Source organism: Macaca thibetana, chromosome 10, assembly GCF_024542745.1.
Source record: "Macaca thibetana thibetana isolate TM-01 chromosome 10, ASM2454274v1, whole genome shotgun sequence".
NCBI classification, from domain to species: domain Eukaryota; kingdom Metazoa; phylum Chordata; class Mammalia; order Primates; family Cercopithecidae; genus Macaca; species Macaca thibetana.
Window position 1 is genome coordinate 84,950,429 of NC_065587.1, and position 17,649 is coordinate 84,968,077.

Sequence of the window (17,649 nt, forward strand, 5' to 3'; positions counted from 1 at the left end):
GCCAATGGTGGAACCCTCAGTTGGAGGCCAAAGGCCTGAGAACCTGCGGGCCACTGGTGCAAATCGTGGGGTCCCAAGACCAGAGAGCCTGGAGTTCTGATGTCCCAGGGCAGGAGGGGAGAGTGTCCCAGCTGCAGGAGAGGGAGAAGCTCCTTTTCTCTCCTTTGTTGTTCTCTTTGGGTCTCCAGATGACTGGATGACTGGCCGTCCTACACCGAGGGCCATCTCCCCAGCTCAGTCCACTGACATCTTTGCAGCTCCTCTGGAAATCCTCACAGACACAGTGCTTTACTCATTCTTAGGTGTTCTTTAACCCAGTCAAGTTGACACTTAAATTTAACCATTATACTCAGTGTTGCTGTGAAGGCATCTTTCTGATGTAATTAAAACTTACCTAGAGTCATCAGTTGATGCTAAGTAAGGGAAATTATCTTGGAAATTTAGGTGGGCCTGGCCAAAGTCTTTGGAAGGCCTTAAGAGGAAGACTGGTGTGTGTGTGTGTGTGTGTGTGTGTGTGTGTGTGTGTGTGTGTGTGTGTTTGTGAGACAGAGAGAGAGAGAGAGAGAGAGAAGAGAGAGAGAGAGAAAGAGAGAGAGAGAATTCTACTTGTGGATGACAGCTTTGAGGTCTATGTCTGTGGAGTTCTATTCATGCCCCACACACTTGCCTTGCTTAATGCCACCTGATGAATATTGGATCTATATGGATATCAAACTCGCTTAGCCAGCCCACAATTGCACAAGCCAATTCCTTGTAAATAATAAATTATATATATTATAGATAGATACAGCTTCTAACTTTATCCTCTTTGGGAGAAAATCTTAGGCCCCTGAAACCTTCATTGGCCAGGATGCCTTTGTCAGTGGCGTCCCTGGGGACTCTATGGGCCTGGATTTTGAAATCTGTCCCTGGGTGGGGCAGTGGAGGGAACGAATAGAAAGCAGAGAGGGCCTGGGCTCAACCTAAGCCTGTAAGCCTACTGATAGACTGAAGGAAGGAGGAAAGGGACAGGCTGACTCACCTCAGTCTTTGTTTGATGCTGGGTTATATAGGAGGCATGACCAAGTGTCAGGAGTTGAACTTGAGCAGTGGGAAGAACCGGCTCTAAGGCGCTCCAGTGCTTATCTTCCCTCTCCCACATCTGTTTGGTTGTTTGTAAACCTAGGCCATCTCTTGTTTCCCATAAACCTCTGGCTGAGAATCCCCTCCCTGGGCCTCTGCCACACCACGTCCTCCTCTCCCTCCAAAATCTGATTTCATGCTCCGGCGTGCCATGACGGTCCCCCAGGGTGGGGCCATCTGGCTGCAGTGTGCAGTTTCCCGACTTCCTTGAAACCCACTGTCTCTCTTCTTCCATGTCCCACAGACGTGCACATGCATCCGCCACATCTGGAGTGCCTGGGAGCCTCCAGTTATAAATCTCCACTTTCCCGTTTGTTTGGGCCTTTTACTAGAACAAGAAATAACAATGCATTTAGGAGCCTGGAAGCAACTCTCCAACTCTGTGGCTGGGGGTAGCTCTTCCAGTCTGTTTAAGCTGAAGCGAATCACCAATATCTTGACTTTTCCTTTACTTTTACATATTAATTGGCCATAAATTTAGGACCGCTTATAGTTTTAGAAGTTGGTGAGCTATGAAATCACATTTGATGCCCGTCCCATGAAATCCTGTTGATTCTGCCTCTGCAGACGCCCACCCCTACTTTCCATCCCCAAGAGGCTGCCCCAGCTGAGTTCCTGCCACCTTTGCCCCTTACTTTTCTCACTCCATTCACTGTGGGCCCTCAAGTCGGTTTAGAAGTAGCAGCCTGAGGGATCCTTTTTTATAATGTGAAATCAGACATCATACCCCCACCCCAAAACACACCCACTCCTTCCCCATCCCAAACATACGCAACCATTCCCAGTTCCAAACACACACACCCCTTCCCCGTCCCAAACACACACACCGCTTCCCTGTCCCAAATACACACACCCCTTCCCCATCCCAAACACACACACCCCTTCCCCAATTCCAAACACACGTACCCCTTTCCCATCCCAAACACACACACTCCCTCCCCATCTCAAACACACACACCCCTTCCCCATCCCAAACACACACACCCCTTCCCCAATTCCAAAACACACACTGACCCCTTCCCCATCCCAAACACACACACCCCTTCCCCATCCCAAACACACACACCCCTTCCCCATCCCAAACACACACGCCGCCCCTTCCCCCTCCCAAACACACACACCCCTTCCCCATTCCAAACACACACGCCCCTTCCCCATCCCAAACACACACACACCCCTTCCCCATCCCAAACACACACGCCACTTCCCCATCCCAAAACACACACACCCCTTCCCCATCCCAAACACACACACACACTCCTTCCCCCATTCAAAAACACACACACCCCTTCCCCATCCCAAAACACACACACCCCTTCCCCATCCCAAACACACAGACCCCTTCCCCATCCCAAACACACACACCCCTTCCCCATCCCAAACACACACACACTCCTTCCCCCATTCAAAACACACACACACCCCTTCCCCATCCCAAACACACACACCCCTTCCCCTATCCCACACACACACACCCCTCCCCATCCCAAACACACACACCCCTTCTCCTATCCCAAACACACACACCCCTTCTCCTATCCCAAACACACACACCCCTTCCCCATCTCAAACACACACGCCCCTTCCTCATCCCAAACACACACAGCCCTTCCTCATCCCAAACACACACACACACCCCCTTCCCCAATTCCAAACACACAAACCCCTTCCCCCATTCAAAACACACACACACCCCTTCCCCATCCCAAACACACACACCCCTTCCCCATCCCAAACACACACACACCCCTTCCCCATCCCAAACACACACACCCCTTCCCCATCCCAAACACACACACCCCTTCCCCATCCCAAACACACACACCCCTTCCCCATCCCAAACACACACACCCCTTCCCCATCCCCCATCCCAAACACACACACAGCCCTTCCCCATCCCAAAACACACACAGCCCTTCCCCCATCCCAAACACACACACCCCTTCCCCCTCCCAAACACAACACACACACACCCCTTCCCCCTCCCAAACACACACACCCCTTCCCCCTCCCAAACACACACACACCCCTTCCCCCTCCCAAACACACACACCCCCCTTCCCCCTCCCAAACACACACACCCCTTCCCCCCCTCCCAAACACACACACCCCTTCCCCCTCCCAAACCCCTCCCAAACACACACACCCCTTCCCCCTCCCAAACACACACACCCCTTCCCCATCCCAAACACACACACCCCTTCCCCATCCCAAACACACACACCCCTTCCCCATCCCAAACACACACACCCCTTCCCCTATCCCAAACACACACACCCCTCCCCATCCCAAACACACACACCCCTTCTCCTATCCCAAACACACACACCCCTTCTCCTATCCCAAAACACACACACCCCTTCTCCTATCCCAAAACACACACACCCCTTCCCCATCTCAAACACACACGCCCCTTCCTCATCCCAAAAACACACGCCCCTTCCCCATGCCAAACACACACGCCCCTTCCCCAATTCCAAACACACACACACACCCCTTCCCCCATTCAAAACACACACACCCCTTCCCCATCCCAAACACACACACCCCTTCCCCATCCCAAACACACACACCCCTTCCCCATCCCAAACACACACACCCCTTCCCCATCCCCAAACACACACACCCCTCCCTCATCCCAAACACACACACACACTCCTTCCCCCATGCAAAAACACACACCCCACCCCTTCCCCATCCCAAACACACACACCCCTTCCCCATCCCAAACACACACACCCCTTCCCCATCCCAAACACACACACCCCTTCCCCATCCCAAACACACACACTCCTTCCCCCATTCAAAACACACACACCCCTTCCCCATCCCAAACACATACACCCCTTCCCCATCCCACAAACACCCCTTCCCCATCCCAAACACACACACCCCTTCCCCATCCCAAACACACACACCCCTTCCCCACCCCAAACACACACACCCCTTCCCCACCCCAACACACACACACCCCACCCCCACCCCAAACACACACACCCCTTCCCCATCCCAAACACACACACCCCCCCCCCCATTCAAAACACACACACCCCTTCCCCCATCCACACACACACACACACCCCTTCCCCCATTCAAAAAACACACACACACCCCTTCCCCATCCCAAAACACACACACCCCTTCCCCATCCCAAAACACACACACCCCTTCCCCATCCCAACCAACACACACTTCCCCACCCCACCCCATCCCAAACACACACAACCCTTCCCCATCCCAAAACACACACACCCCTTCCCCTATCCCAACACACACACCCCCCCCATCCCAAACACACACACACCCCCCCTCCTATCCCAAACACACACACCCCTTCTCCTATCCAAACACACACACACCCCTTCCCCATCTCAAACACACACGCCCCTTCCTCATCCAAAAAAACACACGCCCCTTCCCCATGCCAAACACACACGCCCCTAACCCAATTCCAAAACACACACACCCCTTCCCCCATTCAAAAAACACACACACCCATCCCCCCTTCCCCACACACCCAACACACACACACCCCTTCCCCATCCCACACAAACCCCTTCCCCATCCCACACACACCCCTTCCCCATCCCAAACACACACACTCCTTCCCCATTCAAAACACACACACCCCTTCCCCATCGCTAACACATACACCCCCTTCCCCCCCACACACACCCCTTCCCCATCCCAAAACACACACACCCCTTCCCCATCCCAAACACACACACCCCTTCCCCATCCCAAACACACACACCCCTTCCCCTATCCCAACACACACACCCCTCCCCATCCCAAACACACACACCCCTTCTCCTATCCCAAACACACACACCCCTTCTCCTATCCCAAAAACACACACACCCCTTCCCCATCTCAAACACACACGCCCCTTCCTCATCCCAAACACACACACCCCTTCCTCATCCCAAACAAACACGCCCCTTCCCCAATTCCAAACACACAAACCCCTTCCCCCATTCAAAACACACACACCCCTTCCCCCATCCCAAACACACACACCCCTTCCCCCTCCCAAACACACACACCCCTTCCCCCTCCCAAAACACACACACACACCCCTTCCCCCTCCCAAACACACACACCCCTTCCCCCTCCCAAACACACACACCCCCCTTCCCCCCTCCCAAACACACACACCCCTTCCCCCTCCCAAAACAAACACACACACCCCTTCACCCCCCAAACACACACACCCCTTCCCCCTCCAAAAAACACACACACCCCTTCCCCATCCCAAACACACACACCCCTTCCCCATCCCAAAACACACACACCCCTTCCCCATCCCAAACACACACACCCCTTCCCCTATCCCAAACACACACACCCCTCCCCATCCCAACACACACACACCCCTTCTCCTATCCCAACACACACACACCCCTTCTCCTATCCAAAAACACACACACCCCTTCTCCTATCCCAAACACACACACCCCTTCCCCATCTCAAACACACACGCCCCTTCCTCATCCCAAAAACACAAACCCCCCTTCCCCATGCCAAACACACACGCCCCTTCCCCAATTCCAAACACACACACCCCTTCCCCCATTCAAAACACACACACACCCCTTACCCCCCCATCCCAAACACACACACCCCTTCCCCATCCCAAACACACACACCCCTTCCCCATCCCAAACACACACACCCCTTCCCCATCCCAAACACACACACCCCTTCCCCATCCCAAAAACAAACACTCCTTCCCCCATGCAAAAACACACACACCCCTTCCCCATCCCAAACACACACACCCCCCCCCCATCCCAAACACACACACCCCTTCCCCATCCCCAAACACACACACCCCCCCCCCATCCCAAACACACACACACTCCCCCTTCCCCCATTCAAAACACACACACCCCACCCCCCCCATCCCAAACACATACACCCCTTCCCCATCCCACAAACACCCCTTCCCCATCCAAAAACACACACACCCCTTCCCCATCCCAAAAACACACACACCCCTTCCCCATCCCAAACACACACACTCCTTCCCCCATTCAAAACACACACACCCCTTCCCCATCCCAAACACATACACCCCTTCCCCATCCCACACACACCCCTTCCCCCATCCCAAACACACACACCCCTTCCCCCATCCCAAACACACACACCCCTTCCCCTATCCCAACACACACACACCCCCCTCCCCATCCCAAACACACACACCCCTTCTCCTATCCCAAACACACACACCCCTTCTCCTATCCCAAACACACACACCCCTTCCCCATCTCAAACACACACGCCCCCCCTTCCTCCACCCAAACACACACACCCCTTCCTCATCCCAAACAAACACGCCCCTTCCCCAATTCCAAACACACAAACCCCCCCCCCCATTCAAAACACACACACCCCTTCCCCATCCCCAACACACACACACCCCTTCCCCCTCCCAAAACACACACCCCCCCCCCCCCTCCCAAACACACACACCCCTTCCCCCTCCCAACCAAACACACACACCCCTTCCCACTCCCAAACACACACACCCCTTCCCCCTCCCAAACACACACACCCCTTCCCCCTCCCAAACACACACACCCCTTCCCCATCCCAAACACACACACACCTTCCCCTTCCCCATCCCAAACCACACACACCCCTTCCCCATCCCAAACACACACACTCCTTCCCCCATGCAAACACACACACACACCCCTTCCCCCCCCAAACACACACACACCCCTTCCCCATCCCCATCCCAACACACACCCCACACCCCCTTCCCCCCCAACACACACACACCCCTTCCCCATCCCAAACACACACACTCCTTTCCCCCAAAAACACACACACCCCCCTTCCCCATCCCAAACACATACACCCCTTCCCCAACCCACACACACCCCTTCCACATCCCAAACACACACACCCCTTCCCCACCCCAAACACACACACCCCCCTTCCCCATCCCAAACACACACACCCCTTCCCCCATTCAAAACACACACACACCCCTTCCCCATCCCCCCCCCACACACCCCTTCCCCATCCCCAAACACACACACCCCTCCCCCCCATCCCAAACACACACACCCCTTCCCCATCCCAAACACACACACCCCTTCCCCATCCCAAACCACACACACCCCTTCCCCATCCCAAACACACACTCCTTCCCCTATTCAAAACACACACACCCCTTCCCCATCCCAAACACACACACCCCTTCCCCATCCCAAACACACACACACACCCCTTCCCCATCCCAAAACACACACACCCCTTCCCCATCCCAAACACACACACACCCCCCCCACCCCCATCCCAAACAGACACACACCCCTTCCCCATCCCCAAACACACACACCCCTTCCCCATCCCAAACACACACACCCCTTCCCCCATTCAAAACACACACACCCCTTCCCCATCCCAAACACACACACCCCTTCCCCATCCCAACCCCACACACACCCCCCTTCCCCATCCCAACCACACACACACCCCCAACCCCCCCACAAACACACACACCCCTTCCCCCATTCAAACACACACACACCCCTTCCCCATCCCAAACACACACACACCCCTTCCCCATCCCAAACACACACACCCCTTCCCCATCCCAAACACACACACTCCTTCCCCATTCAAAACACACACACCCCTTCCCCATCGCTAACACATACACCCCTTCCCCATCCCACACACACCCCTTCCCCATCCCAAACACACACACCCCTTCCCCATCCCAAACACACACACCCCTTCCCCATCCCAAACACACACACCCCTTCCCCTATCCCAACACACACACCCCCCCCATCCCCAAACACACACACCCCTTCTCCTATCCCCAAACACACACACCCCTTCTCCTATCCCAAACACACACACACACACACACCCCTTCCCCATCCAAACACACACGCCCCTTCCTCATCCCAAACACACACACCCCTTCCTCATCCCAAACAAAAACACGCCCCTTCCCCAATTCCAAACACAACAAACCCCTTCCCCATTCAAAACACACACACCCCTTCCCCATCCCAAACACACACATCCCCTTCCCCCTCCCAAACACACACACCCCTTCCCCCTCCCAAACACACACACCCCTTCCCCCTCCCAAACACACACACCCCTTCCCCCTCCCAAAACACACACACCCCTTCCCCCTCCCAAACACACACACCCCTTCCCCCTCCCAAAACACACACACCCCTTCACCCTCCCAAAACACACACACCCCTTCCCCCTCCCAAACACACACACCCCCCCCATCCCACAACACACACACACCACTTCCCCATCCCAAACACACACACACCCCTTCCCCATCCCAACACACACACACCCCTTCCCCTATCCCAAACACACACACACCCCTCCCCATCCCAAACACACACACCCCTTCTCCTATCCCAAACACACACACCCCTTCTCCTATCCCAAACACACACACCCCTTCTCCTATCCCAAACACACACACCCCTTCCCCATCTCAAACACACACGCCCCTTCCTCATCCCCCAAAAACACACGCCCCTTCCCCATGCCAAAAACACACACGCCCCTTCCCCAATTCCAAACACACACACCCCCCCCCCATTCAAAAAACACACACACCCCCCCTTCCCCATCCCAAACACACACACCCCTTCCCCATCCCAAACACACACACCCCTTCCCCACCCATCCCAAACACACACACCCCTTCCCCATCCCAAACACACACACCCCTTCCCCATCCCAAACACACACACTCCTTCCCCCATGCAAAACACACACACACCCCTTCCCCATCCCAAAAACACACACACCCCTTCCCCATCCCAAACACACACACACCCCTTCCCCATCCCAAACACACACACACCCCTTCCCCATCACAAAAACACACACACTCCTTCCCCCATTCAAAACACACACACCCCTTCCCCATCCCAAACACATACACCCCTTCCCCATCCCACAAACACCCCCAACCCCCATCCCAAACACACACACCCCTTCCCCATCCCAAACACACACACCCCTTCCCCATCCCAAACACACACACTCCTTCCCCCATTCAAAACACACACACCCCTTCCCCATCCCAAACACATACACCCCTTCCCCATCCCACACACACACCCCTTCCCCATCCCAAACACACACACCCCTTCCCCATCCCAAACACACACACCCCTTCCCCTATCCCAACACACACACCCCTCCCCATCCCAAACACACACACCCCTTCTCCCCCCAAAACACACACACCCCTTCTCCTATCCCAAACAACACACACACACCCACACCCCCATCTCAAACACACACGCCCCTTCCTCATCCCAAAACACACACACACACCCCTTCCTCATCCCAAACAAACACACCCCCTTCCCCAATTCCAAACACACAAAACACAAAACCAACCCCCCCCATTCAACACACACACACACACCCCCCCCCCCCCAAACACACACACCCCTTCCCCCCCCAAACACACACACCCCTTCCCCCCCCCAAACACACACACCCCTTCCCCCTCAAAAACACACACACCCCTTCCCCCTCCCAAACACACACACCCCTTCCCCCCCCAAACACACACACCCCTTCCCCCTCCCAAACACACACACCCCCTTCCCCATCCCAACACACACACACCACTTCCCCATCCCAAACCACACACACACCACCCCTTCCCCATCCCAAACACACACACTCCTTCCCCCATGCAAAACACACACACCCCCCCCCATCCCAAAACACACACACACCCCTTCCCCATCCCCAAACACACACACCCCTTCCCCATCCCAAACACACACACCCCTTCCCCATCCCAAACACACACACTCCTTCCCCCATTCAAAACACACACACCCCTTCCCCCCCATCCCAAACACATACACCCCTTCCCCATCCCACACACACCCCTTCCACATCCCAAACACACACACACACCCCTTCCCCACCCCAAACACACACACCCCTCCCCATCCCCATCCCAACACACACACCCCTTCCCCCCATTCAAAACACACACACACCCCTTCCCCAAACCCACACACCCCCCCTTCCCCATCCCAAACACACACACCCCTTCCCCATCCCAACACACACACACACACCCCTTCCCCATCCCAAACACACACACCCCTTCCCCATCCCAAACACAAACACACACCCCTTCCCCATCCCAAACACACACACCCTTCCCCTATTCAAAACACACACACACCCCTTCCCCATCCCAAACACACACACCCCTTCCCCATCCCAAACACACACACCCCTTCCCCATCCCAACACACACACACCCCTTCCCCATCCCAACCACAAACACACACACCCCTTCCCCATCCCAAACAGACACACCCCTTCCCCATCCCAAACACACACACCACTTCCCCCCCCCAAACACACACACCCCTTCCCCCATTCAAAACACACACACCCCTTCCCCATCCCAAACACACACACACCCCTTCCCCATCCCACACACACCCCCCTTTTCCCATCCCAAACACACACACCCCTTCCCCATCCCAAACACACACACCCCTTCCCCATCCCAAACACACACAACCCTTCCCCATCCAAAACACACACACCCCCTTCCCCCCCCAACACACACACCCCTCCCCATCCCAAACACACACACCCCTTCTCCTATCCCAAAACACACACACCCCCTTCCCTATCCCCAAACACACACCCACCCCTTCCCCATCTCAACACACACACGCCCCTTCCTCATCCCAAAAACACACGCCCCTTCCCCATGCCAAAACACACACGCCCCCTTCCCCCTCCCAACACACACACGCCCCTTCCCCCTCCCAAAAACACACACGCCCCTTCCCCCTCCCAAACACACACACACCCCTCACCCTCCCAAACACACACACACCCCTTCCCCCCGTCCCAAACACACACACCCCTTCCCCCTCCCAAACACAAACACACACCCTTCCCCCCTCCCCCTCCCAAACACACACACCCCTTCCCCCTCCCAAACACACACACCCCTTCCCCGTCCCAAACACACACACCCCTTCCCCGTCCCCCAAACACACACACCCCCTTCCCCTATCCCAAACACACACACCCCTCCCCATCCCAAACACACACACCCCTTCTCCTATCCCAAACACACACACCCCTTCTCCTATCCCCAAACACACACACCCCTTCCCCATCTCAAACACACACGCCCCTTCCTCATCCCAAAAACACACACACCCCTTCCTCATCCCAAAAACACACACGCCCCTTCCCCAATTCCAAAACACACACACCCCTTCCCCCATTCAAAAACACACACACCCCTTCCCCATCCCAAACACACACACCACTTCCCCATCCCAAACACACACACCCCTTCCCCATCCCAAACACACACACACCCCTTCCCCATCCCAAAACACACACACCCCTTCCCCCATTCAAAACACACACACACCCCTTCCCCATCCCAAACACACACACCCCTTCCCCATCCCCACACACACCCCTTTCCCATCCCAAACACACACACCCCTTCCCCATCCCAAACACACACACCCCTTCCCCATCCCAAACACACACACCCACCCCTTCCCCATCCCACCCACACACACCCCTTCCACATCCCAAACACACACACCCCTTCCCCACCCCAAACACACACACACCCCTTCTCCTATCCCAAACACACACACCCCTTCTCCTATCCCAAACACACACACACCCCTTCCCCATCTCAAACACACACACCCCCTTCCTCATCCCAAAAACACACGCCCCTTCCCCATGCCAAAACACACACGCCCCTTCCCCAATTCCAAACACACACACCCCTTCCCCCATTCAAAAACACACACACCCCTTCCCCATCCCCAAAACACACACACCCCTTCCCCATCCCAACACACACACACACCCCTTCCCCATCCCAAACACACACACCCCTTCCCCCCATCCCAAACACACACACCCCTTCCCCATCCCAAACACACACACCCCTTCCCCCATTCCCAAACACACACACACCCCTTCCCCCATCCCAAACACACACACACCCCTTCCCCATCCCAAAACACACACACCCCTTCCCCATCCCAAACACACACACCCCTTCCCCATCCCAAACACACACACCCCTTCCCCATCCCAAAACACACACACCCCTTCCCCATCCCAAACACACACACCCCACACCCCCCCATTCCCAAAACACACACACACCCCTTCCCCATCCCAAAACACACACACCCCTTCCCCATCCCAAACACACACACCCCTTCCCCATCCCAAAACACACACACCCCTTCCCCATCCCCACACACACACATCCAAACACCCACCCCATCCCCCGTTAACACACACACCCCTTCCCCATCCCACACACACCCCTTCCCCATCCCAAACACACACACCCCTTCCCCATCCCAAAAACACACACACCCCTTCCCCATCCCAAACACACACACCCCTTTCCCCATCCCAAAAACACACACACCCCTCCCCATCCCAAACACACACACCCCTTCTCCTATCCCAAACACACACACCCCTTCTCCTATCCCAAACACACACACCCCTTCCCCATCTCAAACACACACGCCCCTTCCTCATCCCAAACACACACACCCCTTCCTCATCCCAAACAAACACGCCCCTTCCCCAATTCCAAACACACAAACCCCTTCCCCCATTCAAAACACACACACCCCTTCCCCATCCCAAACACACACACACCCCTTCCCCCTCCCAAACACACACACCCCTTCCCCCTCCCAAACACACACACCCCTTCCCCCTCCCAAACACACACACCCCTTCCCCCTCCCAAACACACACACCCCTTCCCCCTCCCAAACACACACACCCCTTCCCCCTCCCAAACACACACACCCCTTCACCCTCCCAAACACACACACACCCCTTCCCCCCTCCCAAACACACACACCCCTTCCCCATCCCAAAAACACACACACCCCTTCCCCATCCCAACACACACACACCCCTTCCCCATCCCAAACACACACACCCCTTCCCCTATCCCAAACACACACACCCCTCCCCATCCCAAACACACACACACCCCTTCTCCTATCCCAAAACACACACACCCCTTCTCCTATCCCAAACACACACACCCCTTCTCCTATCCCAAACACACACACCCCTTCCCCATCTCAAACACACACGCCCCTTCCTCATCCCAAAAACACACGCCCCTTCCCCATGCCAAACACACACGCCCCTTCCCCAATTCCAAACACACACACCCCTTCCCCCATTCAAAACACACACACCCCTTCCCCATCCCAAACACACACACCCCTTCCCCATCCCAAACACACACACCCCTTCCCCATCCCAAACACACACACCCCTTCCCCATCCCAAAACACACACACCCCTTCCCCATCCCAAAACACACACACTCCTTCCCCCATGCAAAACACACACACCCCTTCCCCATCCCAAACACACACACCCCTTCCCCATCCCAAACACACACACCCCTTCCCCATCCCAAACACACACACCCCTTCCCCATCCCAAACACACACACTCCTTCCCCCATTCAAAACACACACACCCCTTCCCCATCCCAAACACATACACCCCTTCCCCATCCCACAAACACCCCTTCCCCATCCCAAACACACACACCCCTTCCCCATCCCAAACACACACACCCCTTCCCCATCCCAAACACACACACTCCTTCCCCCATTCAAAACACACACACCCCTTCCCCATCCAAAAACACATACACCCCTTCCCCATCCCACACACACCCCTTCCCCATCCCAAACACACACACCCCTTCCCCATCCCAAAACACACACACACCCCTTCCCCTATCCCAACACACACACCCCTCCCCATCCCAAACACACACACACCCCTTCTCCTATCCCAAAAACACACACACCCCTTCTCCTATCCCCAAACACACACACCCCCCTTCCCCATCTCAAACACACACCCCCTTCCTCATCCCAAAAACACACACCCCTTCCTCATCCCAAACACACACACCCCTTCCTCATCCCAAACAAACACGCCCCTTCCCCAATTCCAAACACACAAACCCCTTCCCCCATTCAAAACACACACACCCCTTCCCCATCCCAAACACACACACCCCTTCCCCCTCCCAAACACACACACCCCTTCCCCCTCCCAAACACACACACCCCTTCCCCCTCCCAAACACACACACCCCTTCCCCCTCCCAAACACACACACCCCTTCCCCCTCCCAAAACACACACACCCCTTCCCCCCCTCCCAAACACACACACCCCTTCCCCATCCCAAACACACACACCACTTCCCCATCCCAAACACACACACCCCTTCCCCATCCCAAACACACACACTCCTTCCCCCATGCAAAACACACACACCCCTTCCCCATCCCAAACACACACACACCCCTTCCCCATCCCAACACACACACACCCCTTCCCCATCCCAAACACACACACCCCTTCCCCATCCCAAACACACACACTCCTTCCCCCATTCAAAAAACACACACACCCCTTCCCCATCCCAAACACATACACCCCTTCCCCATCCCACACACACCCCTTCCACATCCCAAACACACACACCCCTTCCCCACCCCAAACACACACACCCCTTCCCCATCCCAAACACACACACCCCTTCCCCCATTCAAAACACACACACCCCTTCCCCATCCCACACACACCCCTTCCCCATCCCAAACACACACACCCCTTCCCCATCCCAAACACACACACCCCTTCCCCATCCCAAACACACACACCCCTTCCCCATCCCAAACACACACACCCCTTCCCCATCCCAAACACACACTCCTTCCCCTATTCAAAACACACACACCCCTTCCCCATCCCCATCCCAAACACACACACCCCTTCCCCATCCCCAAACACACACACCCCTTCCCCATCCCAAACACACACACCCCTTCCCCATCCCAAACACACACACCCCTTCCCCATCCCAAACAGACACACCCCTTCCCCATCCCCAAACACACACACCCCTTCCCCATCCCAAACACACACACCCCTTTCCCCCATTCAAAACACACACACCCCTTCCCCATCGCAAACACACACACCCCTTCCCCATCCCACACACACCCCTTTCCCATCCCAAAAACACACACACCCCTTCCCCATCCCAAACACACACACCCCTTCCCCATCCCAAACACACACAACCCTTCCCCATCCCAAACACACACACCCCTTCCCCTATCCCCAACACACACACCCCTCCCCATCCCAAAACACACACACCCCTTCTCCTATCCCAAACACACACACCCCTTCTCCTATCCCAAACACACACACACCCCTTCCCCATCTCAAACACACACGCCCCTTCCTCATCCCAAAAACACACGCCCCTTCCCCATGCCAAACACACACGCCCCTTCCCCCTCCCAAACACACACGCCCCTTCCCCCTCCCAAACACACACGCCCCTTCCCCCTCCCAAACACACACACCCCTTCACCCTCCCAAACACACACACCCCTTCCCCGTCCCAAACACACACACCCCTTCCCCCTCCCAAACACACACACCCCTTCCCCCTCCCAAACACACACACCCCTTCCCCCTCCCAAACACACACACCCCTTCCCCGTCCCAAACACACACACCCCTTCCCCGTCCCAAACACACACACCCCTTCTCCTATCCCAAACACACACACCCCTTCCCCATCTCAAACACACACGCCCCTTCCTCATCCCAAAAACACACACCCCTTCCTCATCCCAAACACACACGCCCCTTCCCCAATTCCAAACACACACACCCCTTCCCCCATTCAAAACACACACACCCCTTCCCCATCCCAACACACACACACACACCCCTTCCCCATCCCAAACACACACACCCCTTCCCCATCCCAAACACACACACCCTTCCTTCCCCATCCCAAACACACACACCCCTTCCCCCATTCAAAACACACACACCCCTTCCCCATCCCAAACACACACACCCCTTCCCCATCCCACACACACCCCTTTCCCATCCCAAACACACACACCCCTTCCCCATCCCAAACACACACACCCCTTCCCCATCCCAAACACACACAACCCTTCCCCATCCCAAACACACACAACCCTTCCCCTATCCCAACACACACACCCCTCCCCATCCCAAACACACACACCCCTTCTCCTATCCCAAACACACACACCCCTTCTCCTATCCCAAACACACACACCCCTTCCCCATCTCAAACACACACGCCCCTTCCTCATCCCAAAAACACACGCCCCTTCCCCATGCCAAACACACACGCCCCTTCCCCAATTCCAAACACACACACCCCTTCCCCCATTCAAAACACACACACCCCTTCCCCATCCCAAACACACACACCCCTTCCCCCTCCCAAACACACACGCCCCTTCCCCATCCCAAACACACACGCCCCTTCCCCCTCCCAAACACACACGCCCCTTCCCCCTCCCAAACACACACGCCCCTTCCCCCTCCCAAACACACACGCCCCTTCCCCCTCCCAAAACACACACGCCCCTTCCCCCTCCCAAACACACACGCCCCTTCCCCGTCCCAAACACACACGCCCCTTCCCCCCTCCCAAACACACACGCCCCTTCCCCCTCCCAAAACACACACGCCCCTTCCCCCTCCCAAACACACACGCCCCTCCCCGTCCCAAACACACACACCCCTTCCCCGTCCCAAACACACACACCCCTTCCCCGTCCCAAACACACACACCCCTTCCCCTATCCCAAACACACACACCCCTCCCCATCCCAAACACACACACCCCTTCTCCTATCCCAAACACACACACCCCTTCTCCTATCCCAAACACACACACCCCTTCCCCATCTCAAACACACAGGCCCCTTCCTCATCCCAAAAACACACACCCCTTCCTCCTCATCCCAAAACACACACGCTCCTTCCCCAATTCCAAACACACACACCCCTTCCCCCATTCAAAACACACACACCCCTTCCCCATCCCAAAACACACACACCCCCTTCCCCATCCCAAACACACACACCCCTTCCCCACCCCAAACACACACACCCCTTCCCCATCCCAAAACACACACACCCCTTCCCCACCCCAAACACACACACCCCTTCCCCACCCCAAACACACACACCCCTTCCCCACCCCAAACACACACACCCCTTCCCCACCCCAAACACACACACCCCTTCCCCATCCCAAACACACACACCCCTTCCCCCATTCAAAACACACACACCCCTTCCCCATCCCCAAACACACACACCCCTTCCCCCATTCAAAACACACACACCCCTTCCCCATCCCAAACACACACACCCCTTCCCCATCCCAAACACACACACCCCTTCCCCATCCCACCCCTTCCCCAAACACACACACCCCTTCCCCATCCCAAACACACACAACCCTTCCCCATCCCAAACACACACACCCCTTCCCCTATCCCAACACACACACCCCTCCCCATCCCAAACACACACACCCCTTCTCCTATCCCAAA

At 56.1% G+C, this 17,649-nt stretch overlaps 1 protein-coding gene across 5 annotated transcripts in view; it reads right to left on the minus strand.

Moving 5' to 3' along the window:
- The window catches only part of LOC126929186 (eukaryotic initiation factor 4A-I-like), a 515,423-nt gene that overhangs the window by 54,466 nt on the left and 443,308 nt on the right, over positions 1–17,649 (minus strand). The window contains exon 1 of one of the 5 annotated variants that reach the window (XM_050745365.1): positions 6,493–6,498. The exons of 1 other annotated variant lie outside the window; for it this stretch is intronic. The gene's annotated coding sequence lies outside the window, so the exon portion shown is untranslated. Of the gene's footprint in view, positions 1–4,145; positions 4,152–5,903; positions 5,910–5,956; positions 5,963–6,492; positions 6,499–17,649 lie in introns of those variants that run through there. 3 more of the 5 variants (XM_050745368.1, XM_050745367.1, XM_050745364.1) reach the window with 3 other exon arrangements.